This window comes from Aegilops tauschii, chromosome 1, assembly GCF_002575655.3.
Source record: "Aegilops tauschii subsp. strangulata cultivar AL8/78 chromosome 1, Aet v6.0, whole genome shotgun sequence".
NCBI lineage: Eukaryota > Viridiplantae > Streptophyta > Magnoliopsida > Poales > Poaceae > Aegilops > Aegilops tauschii.
In genome coordinates this window covers 299,974,832-299,994,330 of record NC_053035.3, presented here as the reverse complement: position 1 = coordinate 299,994,330, position 19,499 = coordinate 299,974,832, and positions in this window count along the sequence as shown.

Sequence of the window (19,499 nt, the reverse complement as noted above, 5' to 3'; positions counted from 1 at the left end):
CCAACTTGACAAACTATCGTTGTGGTTTTGATGCGTAGGTATGAACGGTTCTTACTAAGCCCAGTAGCAGCCACATAAAACTTGCAACAACAAAGTAGAGGACGTCTAACTTGTTTTTGCAGAGCATGTTGTGATGTGATATGGTCAAGACATGATGCTAAATTTTATTGTATGAGATGATCATGTTTTGTAACCGAGTTATCGGCAACTGGCAGGAGCCATATGGTTGTCGCTTTATTATATGCAATACAATCGCCCTGTAATGCTTTACTTTATCACTAAGCGGCAGCGATAGTCGTAAAAGCATAAGATTGGCGAGACGACAACGATGCTACAATGGAGATTAAGGTGTCGCGCCGGTGACGATGGTGATCATGACGGTGCTTCGGAGATGGAGATCACAAGCACACGATGATGATGGCCATATCATATCACTTATATTGATTGCATCTGATGTTTATCTTTTATGCATCTTATCTTTCTTTGATTGACAATAGCATTATAAGATGATCCCTCACTAAATTATCAAAGTATAAGTGTTCTCCCTGAGTATGCACCGTTGCGAAAGTTCTTCGTGCTGAGACACCACGTGATGATCGGGTGTGATAGGCTCTACGTTCAAATACAATGGGTGCAAAACAGTTGCACACGCGGAATACTCAGGTTAAGCTTGACGAGCCTAGCATATAACAGATATGGCCTTGGAACACGGAGACCGAAAGGTCGAGCGTGAATCATATAGTGGATATGATCAACATAGTGATGTTCACCGTTGAAACTACTCCATCTCACGTGATGATCGGACATGGTTTAGTTGATATGGATCACGTGATCACTTAGAGGATTAGAGGGATGTCTATCTAAGTGGGAGTTCTTAAGTAATATGATTAATTGAACTTAAATTTATCATGAACTTAGTACCTGATAGTATCTTGCTTGTCTATGTTGATTGTTGATAGATGGCCCGTGCTGTTGTTCCGTTGAATTTTAATGCGTTCCTTGAGAAAGCAAAGTTGAAAGATGATGGTAGCAATTACACGGACTGGGTCCGTAACTTGAGGATTATCCTCATTGCTGCATAGAAGAATTATGTCCTGGAAGCACCGCTGGGTGCCAGACCTGCTGCAGGAGCAACACCAGATGTTATGAACGTCTGGCAGAGCAAAGCTGATGACTACTCGATAGTTTAGTGTGCCATGCTTTACGGCTTAGAACCGGGACTTCAACGACGTTTTGAATGTCAGGGAGCATTTGAGATGTTACAGGAGTTGAAGTTAATATTTCAAGCAAATGCCCGGATTGAGAGATATGAAGTCTCCAATAAGTTCTACAGCTGCAAGATGCAGGAGAATTGTTCTGTCAGTGAGCATATACTCAAGATTTGGGTACTGCAATCACTTGATTCAACTGGGAGTTAATCTTCTGGATGATAGCGTCATTGACAGAATTCTCCAATCACTGCCACCAAGCTACAAGAGCTTCGTGATGAACTATAACATGCAAGGGATGGATAAGACGATTCCCGAGCTCTTCGCAATGCTAAAGGCTGCGGAGGTAGAAATCAAAAAGGAGCATCAAGTGTTGATGGTCAATAAGACCACCAGTTTCAAGAAAAAGGGCAAAGGGAAGAAGAAGGGGAACTTCAAGAAGAACAACAAGCAAGTTGCTGTTCAGGAGAAGAAACCCAAGTGTGGACCTAAGCCTGAGACTGAGTGCTTCTACTGCAAGCAGACCGGTCACTGGAAGCGGAACTGCCCCAAGTATTTGGCGGATAAGAAGGATGGCAAGGTGAACAAAGGTATATGTGATATACATGTTATTGATGTGTACCTTACTAATGCTCGCAGTAGCACCTGGGTATTTGATACTAGTTCTGTTGCTAATATTTGCAACTCGAAGCAGGGGCTACGGATTAAGCGAAGATTGGCTAAGGACGAGGTGATGATGCGCGTGGGAAATGGTTCCAAAGTCGATGTGATCGCGGTCGGCACGCTACCTCTACATCTACCTTCAGGATTAGTTTTAGACCTAAATAATTGTTATTTGGTGCCAGCGTTAAGCATGAACATTATATCTGGATCTCTTTTGATGCGAGACGGTTATTCATTTAAATCAGAGAATAATGGTTGTTCTATTTATATGAGTAATATCTTTTATGGTCATGCACCCTTGAAGAGTGGTCTATTTTTGTTGAATCTCGATGGTGGTGATACACATATTCATAGTATTGAAGCCAAAAGATGCAGAGTTGATAATGATAGTGCAACTTATTTGTGGCATTGCCGTTTAGGTCATATCGGTGTAAAGCGCATGAAAAAACTCCATACTGATGGACTTTTGGAACCACTTGATTATGAATCAGTTGGTACTTGCGAACCGTGCCTCATGGGCAAGATGACTAAAACGCCGTTCTCCGGAACTATGGAGAGAGCAACAGATTTGTTGGAAATCATACATACAGATGTATGTGGTCCGATGAATGTTGAGGCTCATGGCGGATATCGTTATTTTCTCACCTTCACAGATGATTTAAGCAGATATGGGTATATCTACTTAATGAAACATAAGTCTGAAACATTTGAAAAGTTCAAAGAATTTCAGAGTGAAGTTGAAAATCATCGTAACAAGAAAATAAAGTTTCTACGATCTGATCATGGAGGAGAATATTTGAGTTATGATTTTGGTCTTCATTTGAAACAATGCGGAATAGTTTCGCAACTCACGCCACCCGGAACACCACATCATAATGGTGTGTCCAAACGTCGTAATCGTACTCTACTAGATATGGTGCGATCTATGATGTCTCTTACTGATTTACCGCTATCATTTTGGGGTTATGCTTTATAGACGGCCGCATTCACGTTAAATAGGGCACCATCAAAATCCATTGAGATGACGCCTTATGAACTGTGGTTTGGCAAGAAACCAAAGTTGTCGTTTCTTAAAGTTTGGGGCTTTTATGCTTATGTGAAAAAGCTTCAACCTGATAAGCTTGAACCCAAATCGGAGAAATGTGTCTTCATAGGATACCCAAAGGAGACTATTGGGTACACCTTCTATCACAGATCCGAAGGCAAGACTTTTGTTGCTACACTACTAGAAAAAGGCCTACTAATGGCGCACCTAATCTAGCCATTAATGGCGCATCAGTGGTGCGCCATTAGTAGCACGCCATTAGTATATTTTACTAATGGCGCACCACTGGTGCGCCATTAGTATCTGGTATACTAATGGCGCACCCCAGATGCGCAATTAGTATATACTACAGTGCGCCATTAGTATGCCTCCCAGGGGGCCATGTATACCAGGTGCTTTGGCATACTAATGGCGCACTGCAGATGGATGCGCCATTAGTAACTTCGGCATACTAATGGCGCACTGTTTAGTGATGCGCCATTAGTATCCTTTGGCATACTAATGGCGCACTGTGATGTGATGCGCCATTAGTATGAATATTAGTTTTTTTTATTTTTTTATTTTTTGTTTTTTGCACAGGTTACAAAATGTATAATTGGACAAAATATAGACAGCACACATCAACAACAGATTCATCGAATACAATAAAAGATTAGACTCTAAATACAATTCATCATTTTAGTCTCCGAATACAATTCATCATATTAGTCTCCGAATTGAAAAGACCGAACAAAATGTATAAGTATGAATCATTATATTACAAGTCTCGAGACCGCGAGTTTGTCTTCACATTACAAGTCGATATCGATCATCTAAACTACCATCACATAGAAGAGAGCTGCGGTCATCACGATGAGCATCATCACGATGAAACTCGTCTTCATCCGGTTCCTCCAACGCTCCCTCCCCTCTCCCGCTAGATAGCGGGCGTATCTAGATTCGGCCTCGGCCCTAGTGGCGTACCCTTTGTAACTGTTACCGCTGAATCGGTGAACCTGTCTCCGACACTCCTCCCAGTCGTCGTAGACTTCGGGAACCTTACCCTTGTACACGACATACCACGGCATCGCTATGCAGTAGCCAAACGAAACGTTAGTACCAATTCACAGACAATACATAAGCAATATATAAGTATGCAACAGAACGATCGGAAGAGAAAAGCAAGACATTAATATCATCGATTACATCTAAGTTGAAGGACTCTCGAAACCAAAGAGACATACTACAAGTTCATTAAAGTTTAATTACAACATGAGCCAATCGATGTTTCAGAACTAGACACAGCATCACTGCTTTCGACTGGACTCAAGGGACCAGAGCGTGGATGAAGCCGCCGTCTATCGTGGGAGTCATGAAACCACGGGCGTTATCAGCCTGCATTTGTAGGATTGTGTCGATATCATTGTTGGACGGTTGATTTCTGAGGTAGAACTGCCCCGAGGTACGAAGGACATCTTGATGGATGATTTCCGCAAACTCCGACTGGATGCGAAATAATTCTTGTCTCATGTCCGCGTCCTAGATTGCCGACACACTCGCGGCCCAATCTTTGAGTCTACTCGGTAGCAGTAGTTGATGATGGTCCCGTACGATCGCCCGCATGTGATGGATGGCGTAGTAGGCACCCTTCTGACCGCCAGGCGGCTGCTTGACGCAGCAGAACGTCGTGTTGTGGGAGAACACGTGCTTGCCGTACTTACGAATAGGCCTGGTGAAGGTGCCTCCAGATTTGACGTAGCCGGGGAGAACATCATCAAGAACCTTCTTGACATTTGTGTAGTCTACGTTCGACTGACGGTCCGGGTCGAAATACGTGGCCATGGAATATTTGGGGCTTAGGAGGATGAGCGTGCAATGTGTGTCACTGCAGAAAACACGGAATGTTAAAAGAAAAATGATCGAAATCTAAGAATTCATATGTTACGGGGCGGTTGAGGGGAGGACTTACTCGGGAAAGTAAGGCACGAGGAAGTTGTCCTTATCTTGGTTTGCCAGAATGACGCCTTCGAGGTAAGAACTCGCGACTTGCCGGTCCCCAGCGCTGCCCAAGATCTTGGCACGCATGTAGAAGGGGTCGACTATCATGATGTCCGGGGTCTTGTCGCGAATGATCCGCATCTCCATACTCAGCGAAAATAGCCGAACGAAGGTGTAGTGCAGCGGATGAAGGTTCAACATAGCGTGGATGTCATCAAACCGCAGGACGATCGTACCCCCGATGGAGTTATCCACAAAGCCCTTGCCCTCTGGCACCTTGGCCGCGAAAACCGGGTATGCCACATCCTTCTCTCGGAGACGCCGCTTCTCCAAAGAAAGCACACTGTCATGCAAACTCCGCATAGCACCGGTTGCAGCATCGAGCATATTTCTCGGTAGCATCGGCCTACCCGCCACATGCACCCTCCTCGAGATATCCGCACTTGAAGGTGGCCCGTCCTGAGCACGGATCGTACTCGGTGCCGGCTGGCCCGCACCCTTGTTAGTCTTTCTTTTGCGTGCCTTCTTCTTGATCTCCTGTAATGGGACCGAGTTCTGCTCACAGACCGCCTTCTTGAGTGTGTTGGGGCTGATCATATTTCGCACCTCGCCTATCTGAGGCTCGGTGAAGTCGGCAGCTGGAGGCGTCTCCTGAGAGCTGAACTGCAGACGACGCCTGTTGCAACTTGGCTTCTCCGCGGTACCAGCTAGATCGCACACGTCTTTTGTTGGGTTGGGTTCTTGAGAAGGAGGCCCCATGAAGTCGCCACCATCCCCATGATCGGCAAAGTACTGATCGACGTTGGCAAATGTATCGTCGTCGTCGTTCTGATCCTGTGCCATATGCATGTTTGGATCCAGTGGCATAGGGATGTCCGGCACCGTTGCGGCGGTCTTGCCATGGGGCCGACTTGGCGCTGGCACGACTGGCGGTGTTGTCTTCGGGGTGGTGTCCCCCGCCCCCAAACGAATCTGGCTCTTCGGCCAAAGCTGGGGCCAGCTCAGGCAGGCGCTGAGGTTCATCACGTCATCATCGTCGGCCCCCATTGGTCGAATCGGAGGTAACACCTCATCGCAGCCTGGCAGCACCCGAACCAGTTGAACCCTAAACAAGTTGGGTGGCATCTGGGTACCGTGGAACAAGGGGTTGCCCGGTTGAACGATTTTGCCCTTGGCGACATCGACCAACTCGTTGTTCATGAAGTGCAGGAGAGTGCACGGAACGTCGGCGGCGCCCTGCGAAAACATGTAGGGCGTTAGGGATGCCCAGTCAAAGGCAAGGAGATGAAGTCCTCGGCCGAGAGAGGCTTAATTAGTTACCGTGATGATGGCGTCGAGCTCGGCTAATGTCGAGGCACTGCCAACGGCGGGCGTGCAGTTGACGGAGGGGCCGCTTGCTGCAGAGGTGCCGGCCGGCGTACACCCGGGTGCATTAAGCTCCCGTGCCGGTGTCGGAGACACCAATGCCGGCTCCGCCGGAGACACCAATGGCCCCGCCATCGCGTTCTGCGAGTTGCTGGCCGTGAAGCTAGGAATCGGGGGCGGCCCCTGTTGGCCTCCCGGAATCCACGCACTAATCCCCTGGATCAAGGTAGGCACAATGGCGGTGATCGTCGCTCCGAGTTCTTGTTGCACTTGCTCTTGGACAATCTCCGGAATCCGCGCCACCTGTGCCCTGAGTTCTTGAACCTCGCGCGCCTGGCTTTCCGAGCTGGTCTTTTTCTCCTTTCGCCCAGCAGTGTCATAGTATGACGACCATTTTGTCGACAAGCCTTTGCCGGCCACACAACCAGCTGATGTCGGCTTACTGAGCTTATCCTTGTTCTTCATTACATTCAATGCCCTATTTAGAGTGGTGTCCCAAGGGTTGCTCTTAGTCGACCCCGCGCTACTGCTTTCAGTCGCCTGCAGAAGGAATGTGAACCATTTAGAAATTTGGCTTCATTAATTAGAATGCAACCATATGGAGCTAATTACGAGGGGGTGTATTCCTTACCAGAACAAGCTCAAGCGCCCTGGTCTTCGGATCCGTGGTAAGCTCCTTTGTTTTCGGGTCTTTCTTGTACCGGGCCCTGACAAAGTTCCTTGTCTGCTTGTCACCGTATTTATCGAAGAGGGGCGGTAGGCCTTGCTCGGCACGGTCCGCCTCCTCCTTGTCCCATATAGGCTCCGCCACTCTGTAACCGCCGGGACCGAGTGTGTGTTCCCCTAAGTTCTGCTCCCGCATTTCTTTCCCCCACTTACTTGATTCGGAGTTTGCGGTGCTCGAGCAATTGATCTTGAAGTCATTGTAGTCATCTTCGGTGATCGAAGGATTTTTCTCCTTGATCTTCTCATAACTCTCACCTTTCTCGACCATTCTCTTCACATTGCTTTTCCAAGTAGACAGGGCCTTGCTCATCTTCGTGAGGGCAGCATTGTTCACTTTATTCCCTTTGAGGCTTGTGTTTTCAAATTCAGCGGGGAACTTGTATCGTTCGTGCAGCTTCGTGAAGAGGAGGTTGCGCAAATTCCCTCGGTCAGGATGCCTCAGGTTCTCGGTGTTGATCGAGATGGTGCTCCGGAGAATGCACCCGAGCTGAAGCGAGTACCCCTTGACTATTCGTTCGGGCGCCGTTGGATTCCCGTCGGAGTGCACTTCAGTAACTTCCTCCTTGAGGGTGCGGAGCACGGTCGGGCGCCGGTCCTTTCGTTGCCTCTTCGGTTGGCTGCCATCTGTGCGTGCGCCCCCATCATCAGTGGTGGCATCCTCGGCGGCACCATCAGTGGTGGCATCCTCGGCGGCACCATCAGTGGTGGCATCAGTGGGGTCATCCTCGGCGGTACCATCAGTGGTCTCAGGATCGGTGGGGAAGGCGGCGTCCTCATACAAGTGAGGTTGTTCCTCCATCTCCTGGGACAGCATCCAGAATGGCTTGACGCTCGAACCCCCGGCCTCATCGTTGTTGGCCATGTTTCTCTCTAAATAGGAACAAAGTTTGGTCAAAAAGTTGGTTATTGTCAAGGAACAAGATCATGGTCTCATCATTTAGGGTTTGTCGACACCGAGGCATCCTAAAAGCTAAGCTTTTATCATTGAGGGTTTTTCGACGCCGAGGCACCCTAAAAGCCTAAGCTTTCATCATTTCGGTTTTTATCGACACCGAGGCACCCTAAAAGCCATGCATTAGTCACAAGTACGCCGGGGCACTTGATCCTACTTAATTAACTACTAAGATACCCCGGCCCATGCATTAGTCACAAGTACCCCATATGTCCTATTTTTAGCGAAGTCATGCTAAAATTCACGGAAAATTTCAGCATGACCTTTGCTGAAAATAGGACATATGGAGTACCCGAATTTGCCGGAACGGAAGTTAATCGACATTCCGGCAAAGTCAAGGGCCTCTTGGGTGGACAAGGCAAAAAAGGCCTCCATCACAACATGGAAAATACACCAAGCAGTATCATCTCCAAGCAGTATCATATTTGTAATGACTGAAAATATTTACTTCAGGAAATATTTACTACTGTAGTTTCTGTTACAAACAAAAAAAAAGACTGAAGTTTGTCCTAGCTATATTTCAGGATGATTTTTCAGTTGCTCATGCTTTTTACAAATTGTAGCTACTGTTTTTTATACCTAAACAAAATTGCCCTAGCTATATTTGCTACTGTTTTTATACCTAATTTTTTGCTACTGTTTTTTTAATTTGCTACTGCTTTTTTTTATTTGCTACTGTTTTTTTATACATACACCACCAAAGTCCAAAGAGTAACCACTTATTAGCTACCAGGAGTAAGTAAGTAACTAAATACACTTGTATAACAAAATAAATCAGAAACTTAGTTTTCAGTGTAATGAAACTAGTTTTCAGTTTTAATTTTCTGTTTTTTGCACAGGTCACTAGCTTCAGATTTTTTCCTCAGGTATAAGTTGATGCTTTTCTTCATATTTGCCATATGAAAAAATTAGGATGCTATCATCCTATATTTTGCCATGCTAAAAGATTGTGCCATGTAGAAAATTGCCATGCTACACAAACATCAATGAACTGTAAATTTCATCAGAGTTGGATTACCCATAAAAGAAGCTCACAGCACTATTCATTTTAGATTTTTTTATGATCATCTAAATCGTAGTACTCAGTAAACACTGTTGCACAAAGAAGTCCACGGTGGCCTTACAAAATTTATAAGTAGCAATGCACTTTCACTGTTCACTAGCACACAAACAAAACATAGGACATGTGACTACATTTAGATTTCTGACACTCCCAGCAAGGCAGAAATGCAAAGTTCCCAATATGGTTTCTCTAGCGAGGGAAGAAAACTCACCAAGCTGTTTCAGATCCCGCAACCTGGATGAAATGATGCAATGAAATGAACACATAATTAGGCCAACTAGAAAGTTAAAATAGGCAAATGTGCAGCGGCGATTTGGGAAAACTCAAGTCACCTCTGAAATTCCTCTGTATCCACAAATTCACGGGCCAACTGCACATCAGAGGAAGTAATTGTTAGTGAAGAAAAGTGAATAGCTTAAGGAACGAAAATTACCAGAGAAAGTGACTCTTATTACAGATGATGAATAGTTGGGAGTAGAAATTATCTACAGCTTCTATTTCTCAGTAGACATACAGAAAGTTAGTAATAAAAGTTGAACTATTTTTCCATATATATGAAATAGAGAATTAGTGTGATCATTATATACTGACTGATGACTGACCACGCATCCAAGTTACATAAAGCAATTATTATTCATAACAAGAAACAACAGCTGTGGTGTTCTACTTGCAACGCATGCAGAGCACTGAAGCTTAAAATGGAAAACCACTTGGCCAACAGCAAGAGGACAAGGGAAGTTATGCATGATCATTAAATACTGTAGGACACAGAGAACTCCCAACAGAATCCTCAGTGGTTGAACACATTTAAGTTTTTAAAAAAGGAATGTACATATGTGCAGTATGAGATCCTGTTAACTGGTTGCAAGACTGAAGATATTCATGGCCATAAACAGAATTGACACATCACCATCTTCTTCTTCTTCCAAAATGGCATCCAACCCACTTCTCGTCAACAAGAACAGAGCCTATGACTCTCACCCATGTACTGGTTAGTCAGGTCTATATTCCAAGTTCTAACTGCTATTCTAGACTTACCGTTGCCTTGCATTACAAGTACAAGATTGAGTTGTTGATCTTATGTGCAATCTAGGTGATCAACTACATGCACCTGCACTATTATGTTCATTCTAAAAAACAGTATGATCAGCTACTAGTTCGGCAAAGTATTTGCAAAGTCAAACACCAGTCCAGCAAAAATATGTGAACATATGCATCTATAAATAGCAGCTACAAATTGTGTCAGGAACTTATATATGCAAAGTACATCTTAAGTTCTTAGCATCAACAGTGCGCTGCAAAGCACATCCTCATGATACAGTGGAGCTTATATTGTTTTATTACCTTAGATTGCTTGCATTTGAACACCCTTTGACATGGAACAATATTATGCTTCTGTTTCTGAAGGTTGAAAAGATGATTCTAAAGCTGAGGCAGGAGAGCAGGCTGAAAATGGGTTTTAGCATTTAACTTACAAGTAGAAGTAGAACAAACAAATAGAGGGGCACAACGGTCAGTTCAAGGCCAATGTGGTGGAGGGAGAGGAAGGAGGAGGCCGGAGGGGGAGGGAGAGGTGGGGCAGTACCTGAGGAGGCGGAGGAGGCCGGAGGGGACAAGGAGGAGGTCGGAGCAGCGCGGCGGTGGCGCGGACGAGGAGGAGGGCCAGGACGACGGGGCGGCGTCGAGGCGTCGGGGCGTCGGGGCGGAGACGAGGACGACGGGGCGGAGAGGGGAAGGGGCAGCGGCGTCGGGGCGTCGGGGCGGAGACGAGGACGACGGGGCGGCGTCGAGGCGGCGGGGCAGCGGCGTCGGGAGAGGAGAGGGGAAGGGGATCGAGGGCGAGGGCGAGGGAGAGAGAGGGGATAGGTTTGGGCCGGGGATAGGCGAGGGCGAGGGCACAATACTAATGGCGCACCACCCCTCGGTGCGCCATAAGTACATCCACACTAATGGCGCACCAGGGTGAGGTGCGCCATTAGTATCTTTTTTTTTCTGCTCGAGCCAACAGGTTATCTTCCACCTTACCTGATCCACACCAAGTCCCCTCTACTAGCTCGACTAGTCAGCAGCCAGTTCTCACACCAGGAGGTCCTGGGTTCGATTCCCAGGCTCCACAATTTTTTTATAATACAGTAATAATTTTTTATAAGACAGTAATAATTTTTTATAAGACAGTAATAAATTTTTTATAAGACAGTAATAATTTTTTTATAAGACAGTAATAATTTTTTATAAGACAGTAATAATTTTTTTATAAGACAGTAATAATTTGTTTATAAGACAATAATAATTTTTTTAAAAATATCATCAAACAGTAATGCCGGTGGAGCGGGGGAGGGTGCGCGGGGTGCGGGGGGCCGGTGGACCGGGGGGTGCTCGGCGGCGAGGGGGACCGGATCTGGCGAGGTGGGATAGCTAGCGATCGAGATGGAGGGGGATCGAGATCGAGTGTCCATGAAATTTAAAAATATTGATGATAGTTCAAAAAGTGCCCATGAAATACAATCGAGAAATGAAGGCTACGATTTAAATACAATCGATCTTAGCTAGCTATCTGTTCACAATCTTCTTGCCCTTCTTTTTCGCAAATGGAGTTCTTCTGTGGAACGAACGTCCTTTAGGTAGGGTGGTCCTGCTTCTTCTTGTGGTGTATGCTGCTACTTCATCATCGTCGTCATGTTCGATTCTCGGGTCGCCGTACTTGTCGAAGTCTTGCTCATTGGCTACTCCATCCATTCCGATGATCTTCCTTTTGCCTCTCCTCACGACAACACGACTGGGCATTGACGGGTCGGTAATGAAGAAGCATTGGTCCACTTGGGAAGCCAGTACCCATGGCTCATTTTTCGCGGTGACGTTTGCGCCTGCGGTCTTGGATTTGGCTTCGGGTATAACCATGGTGGTGAAATACCGGTCTTCTTTTAGGACGCTCTTGGCCCATCTGACACGGAACATCGGGACCTTCTCTCCAGCGTAGCTCAGCTCCCAGATCTCCTTGATCCTTCCGTAGTATCTGTCCTTGTCGTTACCGGTGTAGGATTCCATCGTTACCCCAGAGTTCTGATAACCATCGCTCTTCATGTCCTTGGCCTCGGTGTAGAATGTGTAGCCGTTGATATCGTACGCCTCATAGGTCATCAGGTTGTGCTCGGCGCCCTGTGACAAGGCGAATATGAGTTGTTCTTCCGCGGAAGAATCCTCATGTAAAGGGTACGACAGAAGCTTCTGCTTGAACCAACGCGTGAAACATGAGTTGTGCTCTTTGAGTATATCCCCGTCTGTCCTCTGTTGGCCTCGGTCATTGTACGTCTTCTTAATAAAGGTTTTGTGCTCTACCACCCAAGGATCGACCACGTCTATGTGTTGTAGCGCGACTAGGTTTGCTCTTTCAAAGTCGGCGAGTCGACCCTCGAAGTCGACATGCATTTCGCGGCGACCCTCACGGTGACCCCATCCAGCGAGCCTGCCGAGGTGCCTGTTGACGGGCAGACCAACGGGGTTCTCGATGCCTAGATAATTCGTGCAGTAGGAGATGCACTCTTCGGTCAGAAAGCCCCTGGCTATGCTTCCCTCTGGACGTGACATGTTGCGAACGTATCCTTTGATGACACCATTCATCCTTTCGAACGGCATCATGCTGTGCAGGAACGTCGGCCCGAGTTGGATGATATCGTCCACGATATGGGCCAGCAGATGCACCATAACGTCGAAGAATGCGGGCGGGAAGTACATCTCAAGCTCGCATAGTATCACCACAATCTCTTCCTGTAGCCTTCTGAGTTGCCTCACGCCAACAGACTTCCGAGAGATGACGTCGAAAAAGTTGCATAGGCCAAATAGCGTTTCACGGACGTGCGCGTCCATGATCCCACGGATTGCAACTGGAAGTATCTGCGTCATCAGCACGTGACAGTCGTGAGACTTCATCCCGCTGAACTTCAGCTTCGCTAGGTCTAGGTATCTGCTTATCTTCCCCGCGTAACCGTAAGGAAGTTTTACTCCTACGAGGCAGGTGAAAAACTGCTCGATCTTCTCCTGACTTAGAGTGAAGCACGCGGGAGGGTAGTCATTTCCGGTCTTCTTGGCCTTTTTGCCTTTGCGACGACTTTCCGTGTCCTGCTTCGCCTCATCATCATCATCATATATAGCGTGAAGCTCCTGCCTGATGCCCATTGATTTCAAGTCTGCCCTTGCTTTTGGCCCATCTTTGGTCCTCTCTGGCATGTTGAGTAGGGTACCAAGCAGACTCTCGCACATGTTCTTCGTGATATGCATGACATCAAGGCTGTGAGGCACACGGTGGATCTTCCAGTACGGCAAGTCCCAGAAAACAGACCTCGTTTTCCATACCTTCAGCAACGGCTCTGGCGCCTTTCGCTTCTTTCCCGGCTCTGGCGCCTTTTGCTTCTTTCCCGGCAGTGGGCAGTCTTTCCAATTTTTCAACAGCTCGTCTATTTCCTCGCCGCTCCTCGTACGCGGGCGTCCTCGGGGTTCGGTTTCACCATCGAATAGATCCTTGCGTTTTCTCCACGGGTCATCGTCGCGAAGCCACCTTCGATGTCCCATGAACACGGTTTTCGAAGACCCAGGATCTCTATCTAGCTGGCGATACGTTGTGTCATCCATGCACCTGACGCATCCAGAAAATCCGTGGACCACCTGCCCTGCGAGATATCCGTAACCGAGATAGTCGTGCACCGTCGTGAGCAGCGCGGCTCTCATAGGGAAATATTCTTTCTCTGCGGCGTCCCACGTATTGGCTGGCGTTTTCCACAGCGTGTCTAGCTCCTCTTTCAGCAGCCCCAGATATAGATTGATGTCATTCCCTGGTTGTTTCGGTCCTTCGATTAGCATACTCATGTGAATGTACTTCCTCTTCATGCACAACCAGGGGGGAAGGTTGTACATCCACACAAACACAGGCCAGGTGCTATGTGTGCTTCTCTGGCTGCCAAACGGATTGACTCCATCGGTGCTCGCGCCCAGCACGATGTTCCTTGGATCGTTCCCAAATTCTAGGTCTTCGAAGTTCAACGCTTGCCACTGGCTCGCATCCTTAGGGTGACTCAGCATCTTGTCTTTTTTATCTATCTCTGGATCATTTGCGTCATCTTCTCGCTTCTTCTCCTCCCTATCCGTGTGCCAACACAGGAGCTTTGCTACCTTAGGGTCCGTGAAATACCGCTGCAGACGAGGAGTGATCGGAAAGTACCACACCACTTTTCGAGGAGCTTTCTTCCTCTTCTTGTATCGAGTGACGCCGCACACCGGACATATGGTAGACTCCGCGTGCTCGTCCCGATAAATGATGCAATTGTTCATGCACACATGGTATTTCACGTGCGGTAAATCCAGAGGACACACGATTTTCTTCGCCTCCTCCAAACTGGTCGGGCACTTGTTCCCCTTGGGAAGACGTTCGTGCCAGAATGCCATGTTCTCGTCGAAGCATGCGTCGGTCATTTTGTGTTTTACCTTCATCTCCAGAGCCATGAGCGTTACTTTCAGGCGGGTATCCTCGGGCCTGCATCCTTCATACAATGGAGTAACCGCGTCTAACTCAAGTTGATCCATCTTGGCTTTCTCTCGGGCGGCAGCTCTTGCGTTATCCATCTGCTTGAGAAGCAGCTCTTGAATATGAGGGTCCTGCACCCAGCCCATCGATGGTCCAGCGTCATCTGCTCCGCCGGCATCATCATCTTCATGATCATGCCCGTCGTCTGCTCCGGCATCTTCCTCATCATCATGTCCTGCATCTTCTACATGATGACTGTGTACAGCATCACCGTCGTGATCATCTCCTGGGGATTCTTCGTCTTCTCGCCCGCCCGAGCCGCGGTGGTTGTCTTGCTGCCCTTCCTCATCATTTCTTGCCCGGCCCCCATGGAGGACTTCGTAGTCATCTTCATCACCTTGCCACCGATAGCCATCCATGAAACCACGCAAGAGCAGGTGGTCCCGCACCTGCCAGGATTCCGGGTCCGCAATAAGGCTCTTCAGCTTGCATCTTCGACACGGACATCTTATCTCCGTCTCGTTCTTTTGAAGCATCTCGGCCTTCGCGGACCTCAAAAACCTATTCACGATGCCTTCGGTCATCATGCGGACCATGGTCGCCTGCGGGGTAGAGCAAAACGATATTTTAGAACCAAGAAAAAATTTGGCATGAATTTCCCTAAAAATAGGACCAAAAAGAATGCTTAATGCCAAAATTCTCGCCGAAACGGAAATGAATCAACATTCCGGCAAAATATTGGCAACTATCACATTTCAAATACCGGTACACCTCCAAACACAAACACATATGCAACACCACAAACATATGCAACACCACGAACATACATAGATCTAGCTAGGCCATAAAAAGTGCATGTGCACATTGTTGTAGGGAGAACAACATAAATATAGCTTCCCCCCTTACTTACCTATCAAAACAAGGTAATTTAACCACTTAAATTGAATGAATCTATGGTGGAAATGAGGTGAAAAAGAGGAGGCACCCGAGACAAGGAGGAGGTGGAGAGAATGAAGTGGGGAGAAAGTGAGTGTGGGTAGGAGAGGCTGTCCATAATATCTTGTTGCTGCCCACTTACTAATGGCGCACCAACTCTAGATGCGCCATTAGTAATCCAGGTTACTAATGGCGCACCTCCTGGTGGTGCGCCATTAGTATGTTTGGACAGGCGCACTAGTTAAAAAAACTTTTTATACTAATGGCGCACCCTGGGCCTGGTGCGCCATTACTAGTTACAACTAGTAATGGCGCACCGTGTGCAGGATGCGCCATTAGTATGTTTGGACAGGCGCACTAGTTAAAATTTTTTTTTGATACTAATGGCGCACTGTCTCTGGATGCGCCATTAGTATGTTTGGACAGGCGCACTAGTTAAAAAAAATTTTTTTTTGATACTAATGGCGCACCCTGGGACTGGTGCGCCATTAGTAGTTTCAACTACTAATGGCGCACGGTGTCTGGATGCGCCATTAGTATGTTTGGACAGGCGCACTAGTTAAATTTTTTTTTCATACTAATGGCGCACCCTGGGCCAGGTGCGCCATTAGTAGTTTCATCTCTAATGGCGTATCAGAAGGTGGTGCGCCATTAGTATATACTAATGGCGCACGGCTTGTCTGGTGCGCCATTAGTGTCAATCCCATCTATAGCCCTTTTTCTAGTAGTGCTAAATTCGGAATTTTTCTGGAGAAGGAGTTTCTCTCGAAAGAAGTGAGTGGGAGGAAAGTGGAACTTGATGAGGTAACTGTACTTGCTCCCTTATTGGAAAGTAGTTCATCGCAGAAACCAGTTTCTGCGACGCCTATACCAATTAGTGAGGAAGTTAATGATGATGATCATGGAACTTCAGATCAAGTTATTACTGAACCTCGTAGGTCAACCAGAGTAAGATCCGCACCAGAGTGGTACGGTAATCCTGTTCTGGAGGTTATGTTACTAGACCATGACGAACCTATGAACTATGAAGAAGCGATGGTGAGCCCAGATTCCGCAAAATGGCTTGAAGCCATGAAATCTGAGATGGGATCCATGTATGAGAACAAAGTGTGGACTTTGGTTGACTTGCCCGATGATCGGCAAGCAATTGAGAATAAATGGATCTTCAAGAAGAAGACTGACGCTGACAGTAATGTTACTGTCTATAAAGCTCGACTTGTTGCAAAAGGTTTTCGACAAGTTCAAGGGATTGACTACGATGAGACCTTCTCACCCGTAGCGATGCTTAAGTCTGTCCGAATCATGTTAGCAATTGCCGCATTTTATGATTATGAAATTTGGCAAATGGATGTCAAAACTGCATTCCTGAATGGATTTCTGGAAGAAGAGTTGTATATGATGCAACCGGAAGGTTTAGTCGATCCAAAGGGAGCTAACAAAATGTGCAAGCTCCAGCGATCCATTTATGGACTGGTGCAAGCCTCTCGGAGTTGGAATAAACGCTTTGATAGTGTGATCAAAGCATTTGGTTTTGTACAAACTTTTGGAGAAGCCTGTATTTACAAGAAAGTGAGTGGGAGCTCTGTAGCATTTCTGATATTATATGTGGATGACATATTGCTGATTGGAAATGATATAGAATTTCTAGATAGCATAAAGGGATACTTGAATAAGAGTTTTTCAATGAAAGACCTCGGTGAAGCTGCGTATATATTGGGCATCAAGATCTATAGAGATAGATCAAGACACTTAATTGGACTTTTACAAAGCACATACCTTGACAAAGTTTTGAAGAAGTCCAAAATGGATCAAGCAAAGAAAGGGTTCTTGCCTGTGTTACAAGGTGTGAAGTTGAGTAAGACTCAATGCCCGACCACTTCAGAAGATAGAGAGAAGATGAAAGATGTTCCCTATGCTTCAGCCATAGGCTCTATCATGTATGCAATGCTGTGTACCAGACCTGATGTGTGCCTTGCTATAAGTCTAGCAGGGAGGTACCAAAGTAATCCAGGAGTGGATCACTGGACAGCGGTCAAGAACATCCTGAAATACCTGAAAAGGACTAAGGATATGTTTCTTGTTTATGGAGGTGACAAAGAGCTCATCGTAAATGGTTACGTTGATGCAAGCTTTGACACTGATCCGGACGATTCTAAATCGCAAACCGGATACGTGTTTACATTGAATGGTGGAGCTGTCAGTTGGTGCAGTTCTAAACAAAGCGTCGTGGCAGGATCTACGTGTGAAGCGGAGTACATAGCTGCTTCGGAAGCAGAAAATGAAGGAGTCTGGATGAAGGAGTTCATATCCAATCTAGGTGTCATACCTAGTGCATCGGGTCCAATGAAAATCTTTTTTGACAATACTGGTGCAATTGCCTTGGCGAAGGAATCCAGATTTCACAAGAGAACCAAGCACATCAAGAGACGCTTCAACTCCATCCGGGATCTAGTCCTGGTGGGAGACATAGAAATTTGCAAGATACATACGGATCTGAATGTTGCAGACCCGTTGACTAAGCCTCTTCCACGAGCAAAACATGATCAGCACCAAGGCTCCATGGGTGTTAGAATCATTACTGTGTAATCTAGATTATTGACTCTAGTGCAAGTGGGAGACTGAAGGAAATATGCCCTAGAGGCAATAATAAAGTTATTATTTATTTCCTTATATCATGATAAATGTTTATTATTCATGCTAGAATTGTATTAACCGGAAACATAATACTTGTGTGAATACATAGACAAACAGAGTGTCACTAGTATGCCTCTACTTGACTAGCTCGTTGATCAAAGATGGTTATGTTTCCTAGCCATAGACATGAGTTGTCATTTGATTAACGGGATCACATCATTAGGAGAATGATGTGATTGACTTGACCCATTCCGTTAGCTTAGCACTCGATCGTTTAGTATGTTGCTATTGCTTTCTTCATGACTTATACATGTTCCTATGACTATGAGATTATGCAACTCCCGTTTACCGGACGAACACTTTGTGTGCTACCAAACGTCACAACGTAACTGGGTGATTATAAAGGTGCTCTACAGGTGTTTCCGAAGGTACTTGTTGGGTTGGCGTATTTCGAGATTAGGATTTGTCACTCCGGTTGTCGTAGAGGTATCTCTGGGCCCACTCGGTAATGCACATCACTATAAGCCTTGCAAGCATTGCAACTAATGAGTTAGTTGTGGGATGATGTATTACAGAACGAGTAAAGAGACTTGCCGATAACGAGATTGAACTAGGTATTGAGATACCGACGATCGAATCTCGGGCAAGTAACATACCGATGACAAAGGGAACAACGTATGTTGTTATGCGGTCTGACCGATAAAGATCTTCGTAGAATATGTAGGAGCCAATATGGGCATCCAGGTCCCGCTATTGGTTATTGACCACAGAGGTGTCTCGGCCATGTCTACATAGTTCTCGAACCCGTAGGGTCCGCACGCTTAACGTTCGTTGACGATATAGTACTATGAGTTATGTATGTTGGTAACCGAATGTTGTTCGGAGTTTTGGATGAGATCACGGATATGAAGAGGAACTCCGGAATGGTCCGGAAGTAAAGATTGATATGTGGATAGTACTGTTTGATCTCCGGAAAGGTTCCGGAATCCATCGGAAGGGGTTTCGGATGTTTCCCGAAATGTTTGGGCACAAGAACACTTTATCTGGGCCAAAGGGGAGAGCCCACGAGGTTTCTGGAAAGCGCAAAAGGAAGTTTTGCGGAGTCCAGGGGCCAGACGCCAGGGTCCTTGGCGTCTGGGTCCAGACGCCGGGAACCCTGGCGTCTGGCCCTGGAGTCCGAGAAGGACTCTTGCCTTTCGGGTGAAACCGACTTTGTGGAGGCTTTTACTCCAAGTTTCGACCCCAAGGCTCAACATGTAAATAGAGGGGTAGGGCTAGCACCCAAGATACATCAAGAAACACCAAGCCGCGTGCCGGCAACCCCGTCCCCTCTAGTTTATCCTCCGTCATAGTTTTCGTAGTGTTTAGGCGAAACCCTGCGGAGATTGTTCTTCACCAACACCGTCACCACGCCG